Here is a 27,122-nt window from a genome sequence, read left to right on the forward strand (position 1 = left end):
ACCTAGCAGCAACTCGCCAAACCGCGCCCTGATTGGCTAAGGCGCGGCTTGGCTAAGCGCGGGCCACTAGGGGCGTGCTTATTGGCTTTCCCTGCTTGACAGCTCCATATAAATAGCTGTCAAGCAGAGAAGGTGCGGAATCGCCTATAAATAGTTACTTGCTGTGAATAAAGAGTTCTTCGTTCTCCAGTCCTGGCTCCTGCCTCATCCTTCCTCCGATCTTTAAAAGCCTAGACTCATTTAGCTGAGATAAGTAAGCTAAATCAGTGTTTTTCAACCTTTTTTGTGCAAAGGCACACTTTTTTCATGAAAAAAATCACGAGGCACACCACCATTAGAAAATGTTAAAAAAATTTAACTCTGTGCCTATATTGACTATATATAAAGTAATTCTCTCACGGCACACCTTACACTATGTCACAGCACACTAGTGTGCCGCGGCACAGTGGTTGAAAAACACTGAGCTAAATGATAGTAAGGTTAACACTTATCAAAGAAAGGCAGGCCCCATTCTGTCTAACACATAGTTTCATTTCTTCTTTTCTTGTGGAAGTATGCGGATGATCTCAAGGAACCAACTGGCAGAACAGGATTGCTTAGGCTTGATTGTAGATAGGTGGCTTTTTGTCATTGTGACCTGTGGAAAAATTAAACCTGTTGACCTCAGTTTCCTTGCTAAACTGGAAGCTGACTTCATCCCTATTAACTTTTCACAAGTCCCTCAAAATTTGATTATCAGGCCTGGGGACCCCAAGGAATCAGTAAATTATTGAGGTGGCTCCACAATTGTTGATCTCCACAATCTGTAGATCTCTCCTTGCCTTTTGATTATTATAATAATATAATATTAAAATGGAAAGTTTATTGTTTGCTTTCATATAATTGTTTTTAATTTTTTTATTGTATGCCATCTGGGCAATATGATGAATAAATAAAGCTCTTCTAAGCTGTGAGCCCCTATTGTGATGGTATTGCTTCAGACTAATCGTATCTTTCTACTGTCCCTTTCCACAGCAAAATCTGATGCCAGTGTAGCACATATTATGATGGAAACCTGAAGAGGAGAGAAATAGATTATATAAAAAATCTTGTTTCGTCATGTGACTGCTTTAGAGCTAACTCACATAGAAGAAACATGTGGTGTCTTTGAATCTATATACCATACAATTTTGAATGTTTTGTGGATGATTACTTCTCTTTATAATTCTCCCCTTTAAACGTTTCCTTGAACATGATAAACATGTACCAAATATAACATGGTAGGCCATGATCTCTGCATAAGGGAGCATTCAGTATACAGCCCCACTTTGAATCAATGATCATATGTGGCACAATTCGGGAAGAATTTTACTAGAGAAGGCAAAAAGTGTGTCTAGCAATCTTGTTGTGACCTTCCTCTCAGATGTGTGTAGCAACAAAGTCCCAAGAGGCATTTAGCTCTGCAAGGTGCTTTAGAGAGGTTCTAGTTTGCCCCCTGTTGCTAAAACAGCACCATGATCACTGGAGAAAGGGGTAGGCCAGGATCCCTATAAAGCAACTTGCTTGTCAGAAAGACCATGCTTTACTGTTTAGATACTGCCTAATCTGCCTGCTACCATTCAAGAAATTAAATCAGATCTTCTCTAAAGCAGCTTGCTTGTCAAATTGATCCTGGTCTACCACTTAGCAGAATACTGGTCTAACAGCTATTGCTAAAGCAGCTTCCAGATTATTAGAGAATGTCTTAGATAAGGACTGTTTTTGCCTGTCAGGCCACTGTGTGGATCTGCCAAGCAAGTTGGACTAAGATTTCTAGGGTGATACTCATATTTATATGAAGGTTGCATCAGGTGGTTAAATCTGCTACCCTAGCCCTCAGAATCTGTTTCCCCAACCTCTGAGTACATTAGGAGAACAATTTGTGAATGGTTTTCTTACTGGCCTGGTGATCCATCAATTAGCTTTCCCTGAAGAAATCTGTTAGGACAGTGCCACCTACTTGTAATATTGGTGAGGCATCGTATGCCCCCATACTTTGCTGCCTTCTTACAGATTGAAGGTAAATATATTAAACCAGCTATTATGTGAATAGTGTCAAAGTTTTCTATTTTTTTCATATATATATTTATAGAACTCATGAAGTTAGAAACTGAGAAACATAAAAGGCTGTTCAATATGGAATAGATTGCTAGTTCTTCTCTAGCATACAGAACATGGACGTTTCCATTGACTATGAATTAATTTGAAATTATCTGAGCAATGTTTGGTGAAGTCTCAAAAAAGAGAGTTAAATTATATAAAGTTATCAGGGAATATTGGTCTAGCATTTTGCCTAATTCCTGTTCATCATAAAATGCACATAGTTGCTAGCAGCTGCACAATTCAGATTGCTTTTTATTATAACTTTTAACAGTTTCTTTTAAGGGCAAAATGCATAATGCTGTTTATAATCTTTCCATTTCCTAGAAACCATTAGTTTGAAATAGAACTAAAGGTATGGAATAGCCCCTGAGAGAGAAATGGGGAGAGCCACAATCCTTGTGACTGTGTAATCTTTGTTCAAAGAGAAGTATTATCCACACAGTACCATATTTTTCGGAGTATAAGACACACCTTTTTCCCTCAAAAAAGAGGATGAAAATCTGGTTGAGTCTTATACACTGAATACAGCATTTTTTGTCTCCCGAAACCCCGCCCCCTTCACCAAAATGTCTGTGCAGAGCCTGTAGGAGGCTTTCAGAGTACTCCTGGGGGCTGGGAGGGCAGAAATGAGCAAAAAATGAGCCAATTTTTTTGCTCATTTTTTTTCTCCAGGAACACTCTACAAACCTCCTACAGGCTATTCATGCCCTTTTTTTGAAGAAAAAAACAACAACAACCCTGGCCCGTTTTTTTTTTTTAAAAGGGGTGTTTTGGGGAGGTCTGCAGAGTGCAAAAACTTTTTTTAAATTTGCCTCTTCAAAATCTTGGTGCATCTTATACTCTGGTGCATCTTAGACTCTGAACAATACGGTAATCAAGTTCAGGATTGCCAAACTAATTTTATTTGTATGGACTCATGTTCCCATTTTCGGCCCTTCCTACCTGCTTGCTAATGAGGCATTTGTCAAAGAGTGAACCACTGTATTTATTTATCGATTTCGGCAGAATCAGGTGAAGGGCGAGTTGGTTCAATATAGCAACCACAAAGAGTTTATCCTGGCTTATGAGTCAGCTGGGATGCATGTTGCTGAAACCATACTGGGCACAGCAGTCCCTGAAATAGAGACAGACCACAGGCTTGGGAACAAGCTCCACTGGCCAAAGCAACAAGGCCCTTATTGGCTGTGATGTTGGGATAGATTTCGGGTATACCTGGGTTCGTTTCTGTGGGATCCATTCTTAAAAATATAACGTGTCAGAGGAGTGAGCATCTGAATGGGATACTCTGGTGGTGTTTCTTGTAAAATAGATTGGGGTGTTTGTGTTTGAGCCCTTCTGACCCTACTCCAAATTATGGAAAAGTAGTAACTCACCTTCTCTCTTTCCAAGGCAGACCACAAAATTCAACACTCTTTTTCTTAAGGTCCAAGCAGTGCTGATGCCAGTCAGAATATGTATCCTCCACTTCCTTTCCAATTAGCAGATAGATTATATTTTATTTTTATACTTATTTGGTTAAGAGAGTCTTTCCAATTTGGTGTCTTTAAGATGTGTTGCAGCATCCCCAGCCAGTTTAGGTACTTCTCAGTAACTTTTTAATTATATTTTATTGCATGAGATCATAAATATATAATAACGTAGTGCAATATTAATGCATTATCGTATTTTCAGTTTCAATTATATAGCACGTGAAGGATGTGTTTTTGTGTTTTTAATTTTATAGTTATAATGTACACTGAAGATGGCACTTAATTTCATTATATGCTGTGCAATGATAATAAAGTAAACCAAACCAAAACAAAACAAATACCAATTATATTCTTTTTCTCAGACCAATTAAAATGATTTTTGCATAATAATGGGATATCATAAACTTTACATTGTTTCTGGACAGGATGATTCCAAGGTTACTGTAGAAGAGATACCTTGATTTTTTTCTTTCTTTCTTGATGAGGTCTGCTTCAGATGTTTTATAGTGGAACCTTCCTAAGCTCTCAGAGAAAGCCAATTCTGGTGAAGAGAAAACATTAGCCTCCCTTTGAGTAAACCACAGCAGTAGAGTGTGAATGTCTTGTTACCTGCTGGGCATAAAGGCTACTTAGATGGAGGAACAGGTAGGTGAAAGAATATTGTAAAAGAAGGTTGAAGGAGATGCTAAAGAATCAATAAATATTGCATAAATATCCCTACAAAAGAAAGCACCTGCGGGATTATCCTTATCATTATTCTATTACTCACTAGTGAGCTCCTCATTTCTTGATTTATAAGGGTCTCTGCTGCACTATAAAGCCATGGACCACTTGCAGCTCTGGAAGATGTTAACCATAATACAGTTAATCTTTGCTTAATGACTGACCTGTTTAGTGACCAAAGTAATGCCGGCTCTGAAAAAGTATCTTTATTACCGGTTATTATATTTGTTATAGTATCTCTGTGGTCTAATGATGAAGATTTGGGCACTTTACATCTGGTGGGTGTTTATGACTGTGGCAATAACCCATTGTCACATGATGGCCATTTGTATATTTCACAACTGGCAACCAACAAGCAGGGTCACTGGAAGAGCCAGCAGTCAAACCATATATTTTAGCTATATCTTGCTTAACAACCATGAGTTGCCAGTCCTAATTGTGGTAAGCAAGGACTACTTGTAGAGATAAAAAATGATGCATGGAAATACACTAAGGCAACAAGAACAACAAAGAGAGAGGGAGAGATACAGATTATGGCTCATTCTTTTTGTTGCCTGTTATATTCATTTTGAAGTTTAAAAATTACCAAATATCTAAATCTGAGCTTCCCTTAACTCTTAAAGCTAAGCTAAATGTCACTTTTCTCATTGGCCTGGAAACCAGTTTTTTTCCCCATTGTCTTTAGTCATGTTAGTGCATCAAATCAGATGCATTCCATATCTCTGAAGGGTTGGTTTCAGAAGATGAGGAGTTTCAAAGAGAGCAAGGGAAACTACTGCATAGGTAGTAATTAATGTGCTTGAAGAAATTTATGTAGTACTTGGGTTGTATGCCTATTTTGAGATGCTATTGTAGTTTCCTATTCACTTTGATATCTATCTATTGTCTCTATCTATGTATATCTATATAGACACACTATACTATACTATACTATACTATACTTAATACTTAATACTTAATACTTAATACTTAATACTTAATACTTAATACTACTATACTAATACTATGCTATACTATACTATACTATACTATACTATACTATACTATACTTTGGTGTTGGAAGCACTGAAACACTTCTGTGGTGAAAGGATCAGCCGATGACATTACTGTTTCCTGGAGGATATCCAGTTGGGGGCTCCTTTCATATCCCCATTAATGGGCCAACTGAAGTGGTACCTATTTATCTACTCGCATTTGCACACATTTGAATTGCTAGATTGGCAAGAACTCGACTGAAGGATAGGAGCATGACACCCCATAATGCAGCAGCACTCAGGATTCGAATGTGCACTTGCAAATTATCAATCCAGCATCCTAACCACATGAGCCACCACACTCTATAGATATCTCCCTAAAATACATCCCTCACCAAAATGTAGTATGAAGAGACACTTAATTACATAAGTGTTTTTCCAATTAGATGCACTGTAGTATAATAAATGGGGGGAAAGCTATATGATACAGGTTTTCCAAATAATAATTATTTTAAATATTGTGACTTTTTCATTATCCAGCACCTTGACATTTCTTGGATTTTATTCCTCAACTAATGAATTTATCACACAAGCTGCTTTTATCAGTCTCTTTAACTTGGAAACTCAATTTACCCTAAATATCAGAAATATTTTGTTTCTTTTTTAATAGCATTTTAAATCACTGGTTTCTGATAAGCTTGAAAACTATAGTGTTTATTTTTGAAGCTCATATGTGCTATTCTACTTGCTAGAAGCATCACCTAAAGGATAGCATTTTGAGAAAGATTGCCTACTGAGAAGGACGTTTGGGGTAGTTTGTCCTCCAAGATCAAGCTTAGTGGTTGTCTTCTACTAATGACAAAATAACGTTAAGCTGTCTTCCTGATCTAGATTTACTCCAATCATTGGCAACTATCTGAGAGGTGTTGTCTTTCAGGTTCTTGTTTGGGTTTGGTTGAGATATATGGAGATCAGAATTGGGTGCCCAGAACTTTTGTGGTTTTTTTTAACTGAGACAAAAGTGACTCAGTGTAGGGAGAGCTTTTCCAAGCTCCAATCCCACACAGGAAAATATTGGAGAAGCACTAGCCTCATCCCTCAGAGGCCTTCTTCTCAGCTCCTTTAGCTGGATGAAATGGCCATTATTCTGCCAATCTGCATATGCCTAGACTGTCCCATTCTATGTGCAGCACTCGTGGCTAAATATATATCTTCATGTGGAAAGTTCAGAGACCTGCCTCATCTCTATGGCCTCTTTTCATGCCCAGTTCTAATGAGATTCGCCTCGTCCCCAGCTGATGTTTTGTGGGACCAGGGGCTTGTCAACTGGATGATCTCTGGCATGGGTCTTGGCAAATATTTACCAGAAAAAGAAGGTGGGGGGGCATGTTCCATATAAATTTAGAATCCTGAAAATAGAGATCAAGTGAGTGGGAGAAAGAGAAAGAAGACCAAACCAGAAAATACAGCCTAGTCTATTCACAAGCAAGGGAATAAAAATGGAAGATAAAATGAGCAAAACCTCGGCAGTAAAAACAGCATCTTGGTAAATAGTCTATTAAAAACCCAGTTGACTTGCTTTATGGCTTTCTTGGCTGCCATTCAGCAGGCACTGGGGAGGGGGGAAGGTAGCAGGAGCCGGCAGGCGGCTACTGCGCTCCCCTCTTGGAATGGGGTGTTAAATTTAGCCACATAATAACGGCCCTGAGGAAGCAGCCTCTTGTCGACCACACAGTAATTACTGCTTCCCTTCTGCATCTTATTTTCTTATTACGTTCCTCTTTTCCCCAAATGGTACAAGAATTGTGCAAGAGCAGTGCTCTGATCTCTACCTCATCAGGGCAGCAACTTCAGTGAACATTTGGGCAGAATTTGAGGCAGTGCAAAGAACGTGTATGTGTATATTGGGATTTAAATTGAACTGCGCTGTTCTGTTAACGTATACATTTGTAATCTCAATGCTGAATGAGGTTCATGTGGATCTATCAGCTCCCCTCCCCCCCAAAAAAATTGAAAGTAACAGTAGTGGTTTGGATAAATAGTCAGAAATCTTTAAATCTGTTTTTACCTGTAACACTTATATCATGAATTTTAAGAGTCCCAAAGATCTAACAGTAGGATAGATAGACTTAAAGTGTCTTCTAAAAGACTAGTTTAATTAATTGCTTTGTGAAGTCTCATTTTCTATTTTATTTAGTTCTTAAACAAATAGGAGAATATTCATGTAATCAAAATGTTATTTTTTTGCATTAGAGTCGTTATTATGAATAGCATCGTATTTTAAATTTTTATAAACTACAGTATGTTTAGGACAGCATAATGTGTGAACCCAGCCATTGTGGCTGGTTCAATAAAATATGGCTCCAACCAGCTAAGTGTGACCCTTATTGTGGTATTTTATGGAAGGACATCAATTCAACTTCAGGAAACAATGTCAACAAGCTTTTGAAGAATGAATTTAGATATAATTGAATTTCTCTCAAACACTTTAAATAGTTGACATTTTTTAATGATACGATATATGCAGGAGACATTAATTGTTATGTTTAAAACATTAATTTGTATTGATGGGTCTTATTTTAGGACTCTACGATCTGGGCTTTAGAAATCCTGATGACCAATAGATGACAACAAAGCTGTATTTCTTTGCAAGCCACCTCGTGATTGTCTTGACTTTTCCAGCCTAAATATGAAACCTTTATTTTATACCAGGGAAATACTCTCAAAATCAGATATATATATATATATATTTAAAAAAACCTCTTCTCAGAACTTTGGGGGAGAGGGGTATCTGCTATCTGTTTACTGCAATGAATGTAATGCCATAAAGACCTGTAGAAATCTATAGTCTAATACAGTAAAACAGCCATCTGTGATTTGGTTATTGATATTTCTAATCTTTTCCCCAGAATTACTCCATGGTACAGCTAATAGTAACACAATGTAATCCAAATCTAATGTTTCTAATAAGCAGGAAATAAAAAGGTAGTATTAATTTAAAAACAATGTATTTAAATTGTCACAGCATCAAAAACACCCCCTTTTCTAGCCAAGTTGTCTTCAGATGAATTGGGACCTCCAATCTTTTGCTGGCTGAGAATTCTGGGTGTTATTTCATCATAGCTGGATGAAGCCAGTTTGGCCAAGGGTAACTAAAGCTGTCCAGTGTCAGGTAGCTGGAGTCTTCTGGTATTCCTATTTAGCAGGAAATACTTGATGAGTAGCAATGGTAAATCAACCTACATTGTGATATATGGGGCATGCACAGAAGACACAACCTATCAATAAGATAAGATAAGATAATATTTTTTAAAAAGACCCTCAGTTCCTCATACCCAGGTGGCCAATGCTAGACATACCACTCCAAGTAAAGCAAGGCCACCTTTTGTGCTTTTATTTATTTCTATTTATTAATCAAATTTATATGGATGTCCTTCTCATGAAATGTGCTTTTGGGCAATATACAACAATCCAGTAAAAAGAGGCAGTAAGGCAATCATTAGTTAAAACTGTTATATATATGATTAAAAGGAATTAAAAATTATAGAAGCAAAGAGGAGAAGCAAAAGAGGAGAATAGAATAATAAACTGAGGTTAATAATAAGAGAGCCATCTCCTGAGTTCAACCATCCTTACAGTTCCCAAGCCTGCTGGCATAAGCAGGTATTGAGGGGCCTTTGGAAGCTGTGAAACGATGAGGCCAACCTTATCCTGGAGGGAGAAGATTTCACAATGGTGATGCCACAACAGACATCTAGCCCTGTACAATCAGAACTCATAACTTACCCATTCATTGAGATCTGGTGAGATGGATGGATGAAATCCTAGAAAAGTGGTTCCTCAAATAACCTGGTCCCACGCCATAGAGGGCTTTAAGCATCCATACCAGTACCTTAAATTGGTTTGTTAGAAACTGGTAGCCAATGCAGCTCATACTCCCCTACAGGGGTGTCAAACTCAAGGCCCGGGGGCCGGATCCTTAGGGGTACTTAGGTCTGGCCCATGGGGGCACCCTAGAAACAGCAAAGGACTGGCCCATGGTGCTTCTGCCAGCAAAAACAGAGCTTAGGAGCTCCGTTTTCGCTGGCAGAGGGTTGCAGGAGGCTGTTGCAGCCAAAAATGGAGCTCGGGAGCCTGTTTTCTCTGGCAGAGTGCTCGAGCCACCACAGGCGCCCCCGACATGAGTGACTTCAAGCTGACCATGCCCAGTCTGGCCATGCCCACTCCGGCCCGCTGATGTCAAACACAACCCTGATGCGGCCTTCAATAAAACCGAGTTTGACCCCCCATGCTCTACCAGAAAGACACAGTTCACTGTGTATCACTCCATTGACAGTTTATGTTAATATGGTCTAAAAATGGTATTTGCCTCTCCTTATCACCATTGCATTACTGAAATATTTTCAAATGCTTGCAATCAACCTTATTAATTGACCTTTGGTATTTTTAGATGGCTTTCTTCCCATCAACCACCTACTGAGTCTTTAATTTTGTAGTAATATATGCAGATCTTCAGGAGCACAGATGGTGAACGCCCTAATTCTCTGCAATAGGATGTTTCTAGTCTGGAGTTCGTTTTGCAGCCCCTTCATTTTGCTGTTTCAGAATTCAGGAGCAGAAATGTGCTTCACACCTTCTTCCTGCTCATCTTTACAAGCTTCCATGTCTTTATGTATGTCCAGGGAAGGGGGTTTAGAGGAGAATAGCTTTTCGCTTGTGCTGGTCCAGTTGGGAGACCCTTTTGGCAAGGCAACAACATTCCAGAAAAGGTCTCGTTCTTGTGCTTGTTTTCCCAAAACAAAGGAAACAGGCTTGCATTGCTGGAAGTTGCGTGCTTGGGTTGTACTGCCTTGTTATCATCCGATAACCTGCCGACCCTGATGTTGCCCTGTTCCTCACCCGGCAGCCTCAGGCTAGGGGATGTGAACAGCTTCCGCACACTTGCCCTTGTGCAGATCTTCACCTTCCTTTCAGCGCATAACTTATATACAGGCACACATGGAAGAATAGCATTAAGAAAGGAGGTTCCTGAACCTTCTCCTTCTTTTTACTCACCAATTGGCAATATTATTTAGGTGCTTGGGTAGACAAACTATCATGGAGGGAAACCCTTTGGGTTTGCAGTATTGGGAAGGCCGTTGTTTATTTCACTGTGAATGTTAGAGGAAGGCATTAATATCCAAGTATCGCCTTGAGAATTCCTGGCATATTTTTTTTAAAAAAATTGGTAATATTCTGCCTGATGAAGAATTACAGAGAAATTGAATTCAGATAAAATATTTTGTGTGATAATTTATTACCCAATTGTGGATTCTGTATGTATGTCTTTTTAGCTATCATATCTACAGGTCCTCTCACCTACATTATATATTTGTATGGTTGGAATAACTCCCAGATTTGCATCCATTCTGGCCTACCTTGATTTCTCAGAGGTTTCAACACACCTGTCCATGGTATCTTTCTAGACTAGTCAGAAAGTTGTATATAGGAGACATTTTTATTATGGTTGGTCACAGAGTCAGCCAGATATTTAGATTGGATTTGGAATTGTTGCCCTCCTATTGAGTCCTCCCAAGCATCTGGAATAGGTAGATGTTGTTTAATAATAATGTAATTACTATTTTATCCTGACTTTTTTTATATATATTTGGAATTTTTGCCCACCTGTTGAGTTCTCCCAAGCAACCAGGATAGGTAGATGATGTTTAATAATATAATTACTATTTTAGCCTATCTATCTATCTATCTATCTATCTATCTATCTATCTATCTATCTATCTATCTATCTATCTATCTATCATCTCTCTCTCTGTCTCTCTCTCTCTCTCTCTGTCTCTATCTATCTATCTATCTATCTATCTATCTATCTATCTATCTATCTATCTATCTATCTATCTATCTATCTATCTATCATACTGAAAGTGATGAACATACCTATTACCTAATTCTTCCTCCTATGTTTTTACAAAAATAACTTTGGGAGGTGGTTGGCCACCCAACCAGCTTTCAAAGCTAAGGGAAGCCTATAATTCTCACTTTCTTGGTTTATACCTCAGCATTTTCACCAGTACATCTAAGTGGCTCCCTAGGTGTTAAGGCCAAGATAGTAGGGGAGCCCAAATTTGGGAGGAGAATGTGTGTTGATATGCCCCAATTGTTTGATAATGACATCTTATTTTTTATAATGTTATTGTTGCTATTAGGTTTTTTCTTCTGATTTTATTGATGTATGCTGTGTAGAGTTGTGGTCATGGGTAGCCTTATGAATCCAATAAATAAATTTGAAAACCGATTATAAAAATGAAGACAGTTACACAACTCAGAATGATCTAAACTTCTATTATTTATTCAGTTAACTAATTCAGTTTACTTGACCGGCCACTCACAAGCAACTCTGCATTAAAAGCAGACAAAAAAATACAAATAGTGTAAATCCATAAAATAAAAATGTCACAAAGGAAGATATACAAATACCTATAGTTTCAGGATCAAGATTCATTTCACATATGTTACCACATATTAATGGTTCACTTGGCATCTCAGTGCCTGAGAGAAGAGTCAAGTTGTGGATCTTTTCTGAACAGTAAAAGTGTGCTTCGTCGGTCCTACCAGAAGAGCAGAAAGAGATAGTCCCTCATATGGTCTGGTCTTTAGTCTGTGCCATGAAGAGTTTCTTAACATTGCCCTTAAACAACTCTGCATAGCTGATAGTTAGTTGATTTACGTTTTCTCTTTCACTGTGTACCTAATCATACATTGAGAGGTCATTGACGTCATGATTTCTATAAATTGCAGTATTTACCCACTAATTTAAAGCGTGGCTTCAAAATATTAAATCCAACTTTTCCTAGATTTCAAATTTGCAAAATTCTGTTTTTTGCATTTGGAGAAAAAATGCTAAAGATGTTTAAGTTATGTGAAGACTTTATGCACATCTTATGTAGTACAGCCTGAACATAAAACATGATTATTTTAAACATACAGTATAAACCTCTTATTCCAAATCATATTTTGACCCTTTAGCCTAGCATTGATTTCTTTAAACTTTTAAAAGCAATCAAATATTAAGTCTCTATCTTCTTTTCCTTTAATTACAAGGAAATTGTATAATATGATGGGTCCTGCCAATATTATCTTTGAGCTCGTTGGATCAAACTCTGCATTCTTTATATCTGTTACTAGGATTTTGATGCGAACTCTATCTTTTTTATGATGCTGTCTTTTTATGATGTCTTGAAAATAGATCTGTTCAGTTTCCGAGGATAAAGAACATTATTAAAATTTATTTAATTACATTAAGTATAATCAGATGTCTGGATTACTGAGACAACTAATCTTGGCTCATCCCCATCAGATTTCAGGATTTAAGTGGCTGGGAAGAGAATGGTTGCAATGAGGAGAACGATCAATGTTAGGCATGGATGAACGGATTAGAAAGTTGGTGTGACATGCAGACTAAAACAAGGTATTTGGGACAAAATAATAGCAGATAGCTTCTGCATTCTTGCTAATAAATCAACATGGACATATTCTTGTCATCAGGAATCAAATTAAGCTTTAGATTTCATCTCTCAGCTATCCTTCCATCAGATTTAATGCTCTGTAATATTAGATACTACATTATAGTAACCACTTTGGGAGATCTCTGGGGGTTTCACCAAGATTTCAGGTACTGGATGTAAACTGAGGTCTGTGATTGTTTACCGAGAATCTTATGCATGAATCATTTGACAAAGTTGCCTTGAAGCACTAGAACAAAAAAAAATAATCCAAGTTTAGATAAAAGTATTGTAAGGTTTTAATTTAAAAAAAAATCTTCAGTGACTGCTGAAAATAGTAACAAAAATGGAAGATGATCTAGCCTTGCCATACTCTGGAAAAGAAGTCGACCAATATGTCATCTCTACCACAAGCTGCATGCATGCCAAAATGAAGGAGATTTGTATTTGTCTATTTATTTCCTCATCATTGCTTCTTATTCATTGTGATTTCATTCTCCCCCTTTCCTCTGGGTCTCCTCTTTCCACTCCCACAATGTACTAGATCTTAATTTGTTCTATAACTTCCTCCTCCTCCACTCTCCCCCCACCCCGAATTTCTACTTTTAGCATTGAAAACAAACATTATTTTTAGCTATTCCCTGCTGAAAAAATCATGTTTAGTGATTCTTTGCTAGTCATTTAAGCTTCCATCCCACAGATGTGTATGAAGGAGAGCTGAGACATATAACTGGCATAGTAAATGAGCAAAAAAGCCTCTCAAATCTGGTCTCTATTGAAGTCTGGTTTTGTGTGGCATAAGAGGGATGCGCCCTGGAATCAGTCAGCCACTAGCGTGGGCTAGCCTTTTAATAAAGCTAATCTATATTTATTCCACTTTGCCTTGAAATAGTCTAAGGAGTCTTTCAAAGGGCCTTTCCCCGTTTGGGGTAAAGGAGGATTGGAAAGCAGCAAGAAATTTGTGAGTGGGTGAATGCTCCAAGGATTGTGTGTACCTGTTTGCTTCCTTTTAAAGATGTGTCATTGAGAACCAGTTCCTGCATGTGGAGAAAAAAATGGGAGGTCTTCCTATCATAAAACTGCATTTGGAATGAATCCAGGGCTAAAGACCTGTGCAAAGTGCTTTTAGCATGTTGCAGTTCTATTTTTTCCTTCTATTTTTCTAAAAGCTACCCATTTCACATACTATTTAATGGTTCATGACTCACAGACTTAAACATGCATTTAAATGTTTGCTCTACTATACTTTAAGTGATTGGGAGATTTTATAATCCCGTTTTAGGCTTAGGAAACTTAGAAAAGTCTGGTTAGGGCAACTCTTTGCTGCCTTGGGAAAGTTATTTGGACTAGCTGTCCCATGAACCTCCTTTAAATTCCACAATTTTTAGTGAGTCCTTTACCATTTTAATTCAAAAGCAAGCAGCTATCTTGGTTAATGAATGAAGGAATGAAGTACATACTGATTTCCTTATACTTTATTATTTGTCTTTCTCGATTATTTAGTATCCCATAATCAAACATAATGTCTCTTGTTCGTCAGCTTTTTCTAAAACCATCCCTGGTATTTGGGGTCTCCCTTTCCATGCATGGCTATAATTTGTTTTGGATGATTCTAAATATTATTTTAATAGTAAGTGAAATTAAGGATATTGTGTGGCACTTTCTACACTCTGTTAAGTCTCCTTTCTTTGATATTTGTATATAAACTAATCTCTTTCAGTCTTCTGCCAGTGTATAGTTCTGCAGCTATACTGCCAAAGGTGAAAGAATACTGAGTAGTTAAATAGCCCAACATCCTATTATTAAAATACTTGTAACCTAAGGTGACCAGATTTTCAGATTGGAAAAGAGGGACACCCTTGACGGGGGGGCGGGGGGGGGGCTTGATTAAAAAAAAATTTTTTTGTCAAAAGGTCACCCCAGGACACTGAAACCAGCATAAATACGAATCTGTTGCCAAACAAAATTTTGATCACGTGACCATGAGGATGCTGCAACGGTCGCTAAGTGTGAAAAATGGTCGCAACGGTCGCTAAGTGTGAAAAATGGTCAGCAGTCACTTTTTTCAATGCCATTGTAACTTTGGTCACTAAATGTTTTCCCCCTCCTCAAGACTCCTCACTTAGCCTTGCTTTTCTATATTATCTTCACTGACACTGTTAGTTTTATTGTTTTCTTGAAGAGATATTTTATTATTCTTTTGTAAATCCTTTTGGATTTTTTCATGAAGAATTCCAGTATAAAAATAAAAAAAACAACACCATAGAGTAAGCTATCTTTTTCAAATACACTTGCAGTGGCAACCTATTACATATTACCTGGCAAAAGAAATCAGTGTTTCTTAAAATCTCTCCTTGGAGTCCAGAGGGTCAGACCCAATCAAGGGTACTCAAAATTCAAATTTGCCAGCCTATGTTGAAATCCCATCAAACAATTGTGAGAATCCACAGTAGCAGTGAATACTTAGATTTCAATATTTAATGCAATACATATTGATAAATATAACCCATACAAACAAATACCATTTTGGGATCCTGAGAGAAATTTTTTAAAACAAAGACAGTAATATAGATTCAGGCGGCTAACACATACAACTGTAATGTTTTGAACATATTTTTCTCTCTACACTATACAGCCTTCTGATGCATGAAATGAAACTCTTACTCTTAACTCTATAGGGACACAATCTTTCCAGTAGTTCACATACTAGTTGGTAACATCTTAATTTGAGGCTTGATTGGAACATTATACAGTTATTGAAAGACAGTAAAATGGACATCAACAATCTCACACCCTGCTCAAAGTTGTGACAGCAAGTTTAAATTTTTGACCTTAACTATCAAGAAAAAAAACAATTTTAAAACTGGCATGTCAGTGACTTCTTAAAAGTCAGGATGCCTGGTCAAGATTAAATTGCAGGTAGATTTCTTATCACTTTCTAAAAAGAGAAAAATTCAGAACATAACAAATAAAAGGTTGTGAATTTCACAGATGAGACAGAAAACCACAAATGGGCAAATATGACCTACAAAGGCATGAATCTCCCATATTATGGGAATCCCATAAACCCTGCAGATGTTCATAATGAAATTATATTTAACTATTTGGGACAGAAAGACAACACAGACTATTTTTTTAAAAAATTCACCAATATCTCACCATAAGATTCTTTATCTTTTCTTTGCAACAATTCCTAATGGCACAAGAAATCTCCATCAATATCTATCCCCAAGAAGAAAACTCTTCTTTAACAGCAAAATAATGTAGAAAAATTACAAACAATAACTCTTTTCAGCTTTATGCACCACCCCAGTAAACACAAATGTTTGATCAGAAAAAATATGTCCAAGATAGGAGCAATAAGCTATACACCATGATTTAGGAGTTTGATTTTTTTCAAAAATAAATGCTAAAATACTAAACTGTATATATGCACATTTAGGTAAATAGTGTTCTGTATACCCTCTCGGAGGCGGCGATGGATCCCAATCACGAACGGACGCCGCCCGCAGATAACTTTCCATAACTTTCCGGGCGGCGGGACCCCCGCACGACGTTCTGTGCGGGCGGCAGCTGCTGCGCCCATGCTCTCGGAGGCGGCGATCCCATTCACGAAGAGGCAGCTCCTCGTGGGCGCAGCGCCTGCCGCCCGCACAGAGTGAATTTAATTGGGATCGCCTGCGGCCGCGAGGACCCCTACACAAATGGATTCCTCGCGGCCGCAGGCGATCCCAATTCACTCAGCCGGGGCGGGCAATTTCTGCACGAACGGACTATTCCTCGCGGCCGCAGGAGGACAGGGAGGAGGAGGGGGCAGCCGCCCGCACGCGGTTCAGGGGCTTCTGCCGGGCGGCGGGAGCCCCGGAAGTGAGAGAGGAAGTTCCGGAAGCGAGAGGCTGCCCCGGCAATCGATCCCAATCACGAACGGACGCCGCCCACAGATAACTTTCCATAACTTTCCGGGCGGCGGGACCCCTGCACGACGTTCTGTGCGGGCGGCAGCCGCTGCGCCCATGCTCTCGGAGGCGGCGATCCCATTCACGAAGAGGCAGCTCCTCGTGGGCGCAGCGCCTGCCACCCGCACAGAGTGAATTTAATTGGGATCGCCTGCGGCCGCGAGGACCCCTACACAAATGGATTCCTCGCGGCCGCAGGCGATCCCAATTCACTCAGCCAGGGCGGGCAATTTCTGCACGAATTGCCCGCCCCAGCTGAGTGAATTGGGATCGCCTGCGGCCACGAGGAATAGTCCGTTCGTGCAGAAATTGCCCGCCCCGGCTGAGTGAATTCAATTGGGATCGCCTGCGGCCGCGAAGACTCCTCACGGCCGCAGGCGATCCCAATTCACTCAGCCGGGGCGGGCAATTTCTGCACGAACGGACTACTCCTCGCGGCCGCAGGAGGACAGGGAGGAGGAGGGGGCAGCCGCCCGCCCGCGGTTCAGGGGCTTCTGCCGGGCGGCGGGAGCCCCTGAACCGGCCGCGGGCGGCTGCAGCTGCCCCCACCCTCTCCTCCTGCCGCGGCGAGCGGAAAATTCGATTAGAATTAGATTACTCACCAGTCAGCGCAGCTGCAACCTCTTTCGTCTTTTGTAGAAAGGAAATGGAAACTCGCGCAAGCGTGCTGAAAATTTCCCATCCCAGCCAGCTCACTGATTGGCTGGAGTCCAGGCCAATCCAATCAGTGAGCGGGAGGCTGGGCTGGCTTAAATTTGTAGGTAGTAGGTAAAAGGCTAAAAGCACGCTTTTTTTGGCGCTCGCAGCTCCCGCCCATCAGCTGCTAGCTTGCTGGGCTGGCTCATCTGGTAGGATAGAGAACAGAACGATGAGCCAGCCCAGCAAGCTAGCAGCTGATGGGCGGGAGCTGCGAGCGCCAAAAAAAGCGTGCCTTTTAAAAAGGCAGGCGGGACGCGGGAAAATGCGTTGGAAGGCGGGTGTGTCCCGCCAAAAGCGGGACGTCTGGTCACCTTATTGTAACCACAAAGAATATAATTGTGTTGGATTCAGAATATGTACATAGCCCAGGATATGAAGTAAAAGTTAGATATATTAAGAGATACATGAAGGTAGAAAAGACCTCACTTCTACCTAAACTACATCCTGCAGTTTGGGAAGAATGTGATACTGTGATTACATTCTGATGTGAAATACAAGAGAGACACAGAGTTTGACTCTAACACACATTCATTTAAGTAACAATAGACCTGGTAAAAAGCAGAAACAGAGGATGTGAACACCTTTCTCTGTATCTATCTACCACTATTTGCCTTAGTAGAGAAAGCTCACAAGCACAACAAGGTGATGCCTTTGTTGTTGTTAGTTGCGAAGTTGTGTCCGACCCATTGTGACCCAATGGACAACGTTCCTCCAGGCCTTCCTGTCCTCTACCATTCTCTGAAGTCCATTTAAGCTCATGCCTACTGCTTCGGTGACTCCTTCCAGCCACCACATTCTCTATCGTCCACTCCTTCTTTTGACCCTAATTTTTCCTAGCATTAGGCTCTTCTCCAGTAAGTCCTTCCTTCTCATTAGGTGGCCAAAGTATTTGAGTTTCATCTTCAGGATCTGGCCTTCTAAAGAGCAGTCAAGGTTAATCTTCTCTAGGACTGACTGGTATGATGCAAATGGAAGTATCTAAAAAGCTGTCTACAAGTGTTCTTTTAATAAAAGCCTCAGAGAAATGGGGCAAGAGGCAGTCTGCTCACTGTCTTTTCAAAGTCCATGCCAATTTTATAAGCATCCCAAGGATCCCACTTCTAAACTCCCAGTGTCACCTTCTCTCAATGATCTCCCATCTCTGTCGATCATTAGGACATAGAGGAATGTGAATTCCAAACCAGAGTTGAGAATCACACTTAAGCCACACACAATTACTATACTATATGCAGCACTAATAAAAAGTTTTCCTAGTTGCCACACTGTAAAAGTATTTATAGAACTTCAGGCGTGAATAGGCTGTTTAGAGCCACAGTCCTCCTCGGCGTCAGAATCTCCTGGAATTATTTGGCCTTTCACATTGTTGCTTTCACTCAACCTACAGACACCCACACAAACAAGCCAGTACTGTTCCAGTCTCCAGACACTCAGGGGAAAAAGGGCAATTCAGTGAGGGTTAATAAAGCTAGTTTATGTTGAATTTGTTTTTAAAAGAATAATAGTACATGGACTACGAGTCAAGTCTAAGGCATACTCAAAAGTACTTTTTAAAAAGTGTGGGGAGAGAGATTTTAATAGATAAAAAGTTAAGCAGCAAACAGACCTTGATACAGCAAAGTATTTAGAGATAGCAAAGAACAAGCAACTTGATTAACTGTAATTAAGGAGGTTTAAACTTGCAGCCATGGGCCGGATGCGTCACGTGTCAGCCACGCCCGTGCCTGGTTTAGCGAACGGGAAAAAGTCGCAATACATCACATTACGCCACTGTGACGATGCGAGTTTGACAACCCTGCTGTAGATCTACACAGGTTTTGTTACATACTCTATAATAGCTGCAAGCTAACCCTACAAAACATCTGCTCAAAGCTGATGAGAGTTGAAGTCTAAAAGACCTAGAAGCACCAGTTTACCTGATCTGGCAGCATGGCGTTTTGCAGGATAGAATTACTTCTTCCTCTTAGGTGCTTCTGTCTTCACAGCAGGAGACTGCCGAAGAAGCAAAACTCTTTTGGAGGATTGGTAACTGCACAAGTAGATCCTGCTAGGGAGGGAGGGAGAAAGAGAGAGAGAGAGAGCAATAAGCTTCTGAAACATTTGAGCTATAAACTCTAGGAAAAGTGGACCAGCATTTCACATTGAAGAATGATAGGGATCAGGGAGCACATTTTTATGTCATTAATATTTTATTGAGTTATAAGATAAAACAAGGTACAAAATAGGAAAGTAAATAGGAAAGCAGTGGGGGGGGGAGGTGGGGGGGAGGAGGGTTGGGAAAAAGAAAAAAAAGCATTGACTTCCGACTCCCTCTGTTGTAGTAAAATAAGGCATTAACATCAAATAACTTTTTGTTTTTACATAATATAAACTAGCCATTTCTATAAGAATCAATCAATCTAATCGGAAAAACCCAAAATTAATGTTTCATTCTTTTTCACTTCAAACATAAAGTTCAGAAGCAGTCTCCATGTAGAAACAAAAGAACTTAGCGTATTTTTCGGAGTATAAGACGCACCTTTTTCCCTCAAAAAAGAGGGTGAAAATCTGGGTGCGTCTCATACACTGAATACAGCATTTTTGGCCTCCTGAACTTTATGTTTGAAGTGAAAAAGAATGAAACATTAATTTTGGGTTTTTCCGATTAGATTGATTGATTCTTATAGAAATGGCTAGTTTATATTATGTAAAAACAAAAAGTTATTTGATGTTAATGCCTTATTTTACTACAACAGAGGGAGTCGAATCGTTCCAGAGGGTCGGAGCAGCCACAGAGAAGGCTCTCCTCCGGGTAGTCGCCAGTCGACACTAGCCGGCGGATGGAATTCGGAGGAGGCCTAGTCTGTGGGATCTAATCGGTCTGGTGGAGGTAATTGGCAGCAGGCGGTCTCTCAAGTACCCAGGTCCAATACCATGAAGGGCTTTATAAGTGACGACTAGCGCCTTGAAGCGTATCCGGAGACCAATAGGCAGCCAGTGCAGCTCGCGGAGGATAGGTGTTACGTGGGTGAACCGAGGTGCACCCACGATCGCTCGCGCAGCTGCATTCTGGACAAGCTGGAGTCGCCGAATACTCTTCAAGGGCTGCCCCATGTAGAGCACGTTGCAGTAGTCCAGTCTAGAGGTCACAAGGGCGCGAGTGACTGTTGTGAGCACCTCCCGGTTCAGGTAGGGACGCAACTGGTGCACCAGGCGAACCTGGGCAAATGCCCCCCTGGTCACAGCTGACAAGTGGTGTTCAAAAGTCAGCTGTGGGTCCAGGAGGACTCCCAAATTGCGGACCCTGTCTGAGGGGCGTACTGTTTGACCCCCCAGCCTGAGAGATGGAACACTGGCCAAATTATTGGGAGGAAAACACAACAGCCACTCGGTCTTGTCGATCTCTGCCCTCCGACCAACACCGACTGCGACCTGTCCGAGAGGTAAGAGGAGAACCACCGTAGGACAGTGCCTCCCACCCCCACCTCCCGCAGTTGTCGCAGAAGGATACCATGGTCGATGGTATCGAAGGCCGCTGAGAGGTCAAGGAGCACTAGGACGGAGGCATAACCTCCATCCCTGGCTCTCCAGAGATCATCGATCAATGCGACCAAAGCGGTTTCCGTGCTGTAGCCAGGCCTGAATCCCGACTGGAAGGGATCTAGATAATCGGTTTCCTCCAAGGACCGCCGGAGCTGAAAGGCTACCACCTTCTCAACAACCTTCCCCACAAAGGGGAGGTTGGAGACTGGACGATAGTTGTTTAGGACGGCTGGATCCAAAGATGGCTTCTTCAGAAGGGGTCTCACCACCGCCGCCTTTAGAGCGGGGGGAAAGAACCCCTCCCGAAGGGAGGCGGTAACAACCGCCTGGATCCAGCCCCGTGTCACCTCCCTGCTGTTAGCGACCAGCCAGGAGGGGCACGGGTCCAGTACACATGTGGAGGTACTTACAGCTCCCATGGCCTTGTCCACGTCCTCAGGGGTAACAGCTTGAAAATCAATCCAGTAATGTCCTGCCAGATTCTCCCCTGGTGCCTCAGCTGGCTCTGCGCAATTGGAGTCCAGGTCCACCCGAAGCCGAGCAACTTTATCCGCGAGGAATTGGACGTAGTCCTCAGCTCTGCCTTGCAAAGGATCGCCCGTATCCCTCCTATTTAGGAGGGAACAGGTTATCCTGAACAAGGCGGCTGGGCGCGACTCAGTGGAAGCAATCAGAGAGGCAATGTGTGTTCTTTTAGTCGTCCTGATTGCCCGGAGGTAAGCTCTGATGCTGGATGTTAAAAGTGCTCGGTCTGACTCGGACTTACTGGATCTCCATCGTTGCTCTAGGCGTCTCTTTCGGCGCTTCATCTCCCGGAGTTCCTCAGTAAACCAAGGGGCTCTCCTGGATCCACTGCCTCGGATCGGCCATAAAGGCGCAATCCGGTTAAGAGCCCCTGCTGCTGCTGAATTCCAAGCAGCAACCAGAGTCTCCGCCGGACTGCGGGCGAGGGTATCAGGAACAACGCCAAGCTCCGTCTGAAAGCCCAAAGGGTCCATAAGTCGCCTGGGGTGGAACCACCTAATCGGTTCCTCCTCCCTACAGTGGGGGTTTGGTCTCCGAAAGTCAAGCCTCAGTAGGTAGTGGTCCGACCATGACAGGGGTAAGATCTCGCTACCCCTCAAACCAAGATCACAACTCCACTGCTCCGAGAGGAATACGAGGTCGAGCATGTGACCCGCCGAGTGAGTCGGGCCCCGAATTACTTGAGTCAAGCCCATGGCTGTCATGGAAGCCATGAACTCCTGCGCTCCATCAGAGCGTTCACCGAGCGAAGGCAAATTGAAATCCCTCAGAACCATAAGCCTGGGAAACTCAATTGCCAGCTCGGCTACTGACTCGAGGAGCGAGGGGAGGGCTGCTGCAACGCTGTTGGGAGGCAGGTACGTTAACAGCAAGCCCACTTGACCCTTGAGGTCCAACTTCACCAGCAGGGACTCACACCCGACAAGCTCCGGAGCAGGGATCCTACGAGGTACAAGAGACTCTCGGATAACAATAGCCACACCCCCACCCCTTTTCTGGGATCGCGGCTGATGAAGCACCTGAAAACCCTCTGGGCACATCTCTACGAGGGGGACTCCTCCCTCCGGGCCCAGCCAGGTTTCAGTAATACATGCCAGGTCTGCCCTCTCATCTAAAATTAGGTCCCGGACAAGGGGAGCCTTATGAACTACAGACCTGGCATTTAGCGACAGCAGCCTGAGACCAGGGTCCTGATTACTCGCGCTATCTGGCCTTGGAGTGGGACTCGTAGGGCCGGAAGGAGGGATCTCTGTAACGTAGCGAGCCCTCCTTCCCCGGTAATGGCCAGCCCTAAAGTCCCCGCCATATCTGCCCCTCCCTGTTAAGACCGTAATGCTCCGGCCCACTCCCGTGTCCGTAGTCCCTCCGCCCACCCCTATAGCCCCCGCGTTTCCCGACAGGTCCTTCGAATCAATCATCCTCTCACACAAACACAGTAACTCATCCATGCATTCCTCACATAGGTCAATTAAAAACACAGAAAATACAACAATGATGAAGTTAAAAAGTGGGTACAGTCATCAATCAGACATACCATTCACACCATATAATATGCATATTGTGCATATAATAATCTTGCTGCTGTAAATATATAGTGTCAAAATTCCATTTTTTTTTCTCCAAAGTTTTTTCATTAAACCCAAAAGGAAAGTTTCTGGTATCATCTTTATCTTAATTTTCAGAATTTTCTGTATTAAAATACGAATCATGCTCCTTTTTTTTTTGCTTTATCACATGTCCACTATAAATGATAGAAAGTCACTTCTTTACTTTTACATTTCCAACATTCATTTGACATACCTTTATACCAGTGGCAAAATTCTTTTTTTTTATATATACTACCGGTTCTGTGGGTGTAGCTTGGTAAGTGTGGCATGGCTTGGTGGGTGTGGCAAGGGAAGGATACTGCAAAATCTCCATTCCCTCCCCACTCCGAGGCCAGCCAGAGTTGGCATTTGCCGGTTCTCCGAACTACTCAAAGTTTCCGCTACCGGTTCTCCAGAACCTGTCAGAACCTTCTGAATTTCACCCCTGCTTTATACATCTTAGAAGGGAGCACATTTCTCAAGAACAACAGATTACCTTGTCATCCATAGCAAGGATTTTTAGGATTTTATTTAGGATTTTATTTATGATTTATAGGCCGCCCTTTTCCCTGAGGGGACTCAGGGCGGCTTACAATACATGGGAAGGGGGGTGCAAAACAAAAACATAAGACAGTGCATAAATAAAAATAAAACAATAAAACGCAACTTTCATTCAACACTCGGGTGGGGCGAATTAGAATCTTATCCCCAGGCCTGACAGGATAGCCAGATCCTAAGGGCTGTGCGGAAGGTCTGGACGGTGGTGAGGGTGCGAATCTCCACGGGGAGGTCGTTCCAAAGGGTCGGAGCTGCTACTGAGAAGGCTCTCCTCCGCGTAGTCGCCAGTCGGCACTGACTGTCGGATGGAACTCGGAGGAGGCCTAATCTGTGCGATCTAATCGGTCGAAGGGAGGTAATCGGCAGGAGGCGGTCTCTCAAGTACTCAGATCCACTACCATGGAGAGATTTATGGATGGTAAGTAGCACCTTGAAGCGCACCCGGAGATCAACAGGTAGCCAGCGCAGCTCGCGGAGGATAGGTGTTATGTGGGCGAACCGCGGTGCGCCCACAATCACTCACGCGGCCGCATTCTGGACTAGCTGAAGTCGCCGGATGCTCTTCAAGGGCAGCCCCATGTAGAGCACATTGCAGTATTCCAGCCTAGAGATCACAAGGGCTCGAGTGACTGTTGTGAGGGCCTCCCGGTTCAGGTAGGGTCGCAACTGGCGCACCAGGCGAACCTGGACAAATGCCCCCCTGGTCACAGCCGACAAATGATGGTCGAAAGTCAGCTGTGGGTCCAGGAGGACTCCCAAGTTGCGAACCCTATCTGAGGGGTGTAAAATTTGACCCCCCCAGCCTGAGCGATGGAACACTGGCCAAATTATTGGGAGGAAAACACAACAGCCACTCGGTCTTGTCTGGGTTGAGTACCAGTTTGTTAGCTCTCATCCAGTTCTTAACGGCCTCAAGACCCTGGTTCATCACGTCCACCGCTTCATTGAGTTGGCACGGGGCGGACAGATACAGCTGAGTATCGTCCGTGTATTGGTGGTATTTTATCCCGTGCCTCCGAATGATCTCGCCCAGCGGTTTCATGTAAATGTTAAATAGTAGGGGTGATAAGACCGAACCCTGCGGCACCCCATATGTTAGGGCCCTCGGGGACGATCTCTGCCCCCCAACCAACACCGACTGCGACCTGTCCGAGAGGTAGGAGGAGAACCACTGCAAAACAGTGCCTCCCACCCCCACCTCCCGCAGTCGTCGCAGAAGGATACCATGGTCGATGGTATCGAAAGCTGCCGAGAGGTCAAGGAGAACCAGGATGGACGCATGGCCTCCATCCCTGGCTCTCCAGAGATCATCGGTCAATGCGACCAAAGCGGTTTCTGTGCTGTAACCAGGTCTGAAGCCGGACTGGAAGGGGTCAAGATAGCTAGCTTCCTCCAAGGACCGTTGAAGCTGGAAGGCCACCACCTTCTCAACAATCTTCCCAACAAAGGGGAGGTTGGAGACTGGACGGTAATTGTTAAAAACGGCTGGATCCAAAGATGGTTTCTTCAGGAGGGGTCTCACCACCGCCGCTTTAAGTGCGGCAGGGAAGTGCCCCTCCCAAAGGGAGGCGGTAACGACCGCCTGGATCCAGCCTCGTGTCACCTCACTGCTGTTGGCAACCAACCAGGAGGGACACGGGTCCAGTATACAGGTGGAGGCACTCACAGCTCGTATGGCCTTGTCCACATCCCCAGAGGCAACATCCTGAAACTCAACCCAGAGATGGTCTGCCAAGCTATCATCCTGTGTCTCGGCTGGATCTGCAAAGGTGGAGTCCAAGTCCGACCGAAACCGAGCAACTTTGTCCGCTAAGAACTGGACATATTCCTCAGCCTTACCCTGCAGGGAGTCCCCCGCATCCCTCCTATTTAGGAGGGAGCGGGTTATCCTAAACAGGGCGGCTGGGCGGGACTCAGCGGACGCAACCAAGGTGGCAATATATGTTCTTTTTGTTGTCCTCAATGCCCTGATATATTCCTTGGTGCATGTTGTCAAAAGCGCTCGGTTCGGTTCGGACTTATCGGACCTCCACAGGTGCTCTAGGCGTCTCCTCCGGCGCTTCTTCTCCCGGAGCTCCTCGGTAAACCAAGGAGGCCTCCGGGGACCGCTGACCCGGAGGGGCCGTAGTGGCGCAATCCGGTCGAGGGACCCCGATGCCGCCGAGTGCCAGGCGGCAACCAGAGTCTCCGCCGAACTGTGGGCGAGAGTATCAGGAATAACCCCAAGCTCCGTCTGGAACCTCAGAGGGTCCATAAGTCGCCTGGGGCGGAACCACCTGGTCGGTTCCTCCTCCCTACAGTGGGGGTTTGGCCTCCGGAAGTCAAGCCTCAGTAGGCAGTGGTCTGACCACGACAGGGGTATGATCTCATTACCCCTCAGACCAAGATCACAAGTCCACTGCTCCGAGAGGAATACGAGGTCGAGCATGTGACCCGCTGAATGGGTTGGGCCCCGAATTAGGCTGTCATTTTCCTTTTTCTCCATGTCAGCAGAAAGAAAGTTTGAATTCAGGCAAGAACACTGTTCATCAGTCTATAAGGAGAATGGGAACCATTGGCATATAGAAGAGTTCATTATATGCTCTTTAATAGTTTTGTGCAAAGGTCTTTTGAAAACAAAAAGCCCACTAAATATAGATGATTTGTTGACTAAAATCAGTCTAAATGGCATACATGCAGCTTTCTATTTTGTATGGGTTTTCTAATCATATGCAGAGATTCAGGTTGGCTACAATCAAAGAATTAACTTTTTAATACAACAGACTTTTATATAACGGATATTTTAAAAAAATCAATAAGTTTAAGGGACTACATGCGATCTTTGATGGCTTCATGGCAACAAATATCAGTTTCGCCCCTGAAGTATAAGGAAAAGTGACAGATGGATGCCAGGATAGTGATTTTTATGATATCCAAAAGTAGGACTGGGTTTGTTCACATCATTGCATGAATGGCTATTTCCTCCCCAGTAATAACTAACTAATCACGCATAGCTTAACATTCTCTGTCCTTCTCTTCCTTCTTTAAACCCTAAATATTTGTCAAATTGGGAAGAGCTCACAGTCCATGAAGCCCAGTCCTTAACTGTCCTGTAAATGACTTGGCAGGTGCTCTCACAAAATAAGCTTGTCCCTATTTTACATACTCTACGTACAGTATTTTCCATCTAGTCCTTTGATATTCAGAGTTGAAGTTGAAATGTTTTTTTAGGTTGGATAATTGTGTGGGGTTGCTGATTGTGTGGGATACCCCTTGGGGATATGTCCAGATATACCCCTGAAATACTATCGGCAATGTAGAAAGTAGAGTAGGGCAGATGGAGTGGTGGCGGGGGAGAAGAACCATTTGCTCTTGCTCTGCTAAGCAAGTTAGAAACTCTTGTTGATTTTGTAGTTTTTTCTTTTTCAAGTCCCTTAGGAAAAGTAGAGCTGGCTATGGAAATGTTTGTTGAAAATTGGGGACAAGCAGGAGGCTGGGTTTTGTGTGTGCATGT

General features: G+C 42.7%; 1 protein-coding gene across 1 annotated transcript in view; it reads left to right on the forward strand.

Moving 5' to 3' along the window:
* The window catches only part of NHEJ1 (non-homologous end joining factor 1), a 128,156-nt gene that overhangs the window by 25,884 nt on the left and 75,150 nt on the right, over positions 1-27,122 (forward strand). The window lies entirely within an intron of this gene.

The sequence above is a fragment of the Thamnophis sirtalis genome, unplaced genomic scaffold (assembly GCF_051295495.1).
Source record: "Thamnophis sirtalis isolate CommonGarterSnake01/CBP01778 unplaced genomic scaffold, rThaSir2_p1.2 scaffold_1, whole genome shotgun sequence".
NCBI classification, from domain to species: Eukaryota; Metazoa; Chordata; class Lepidosauria; order Squamata; family Natricidae; genus Thamnophis; species Thamnophis sirtalis.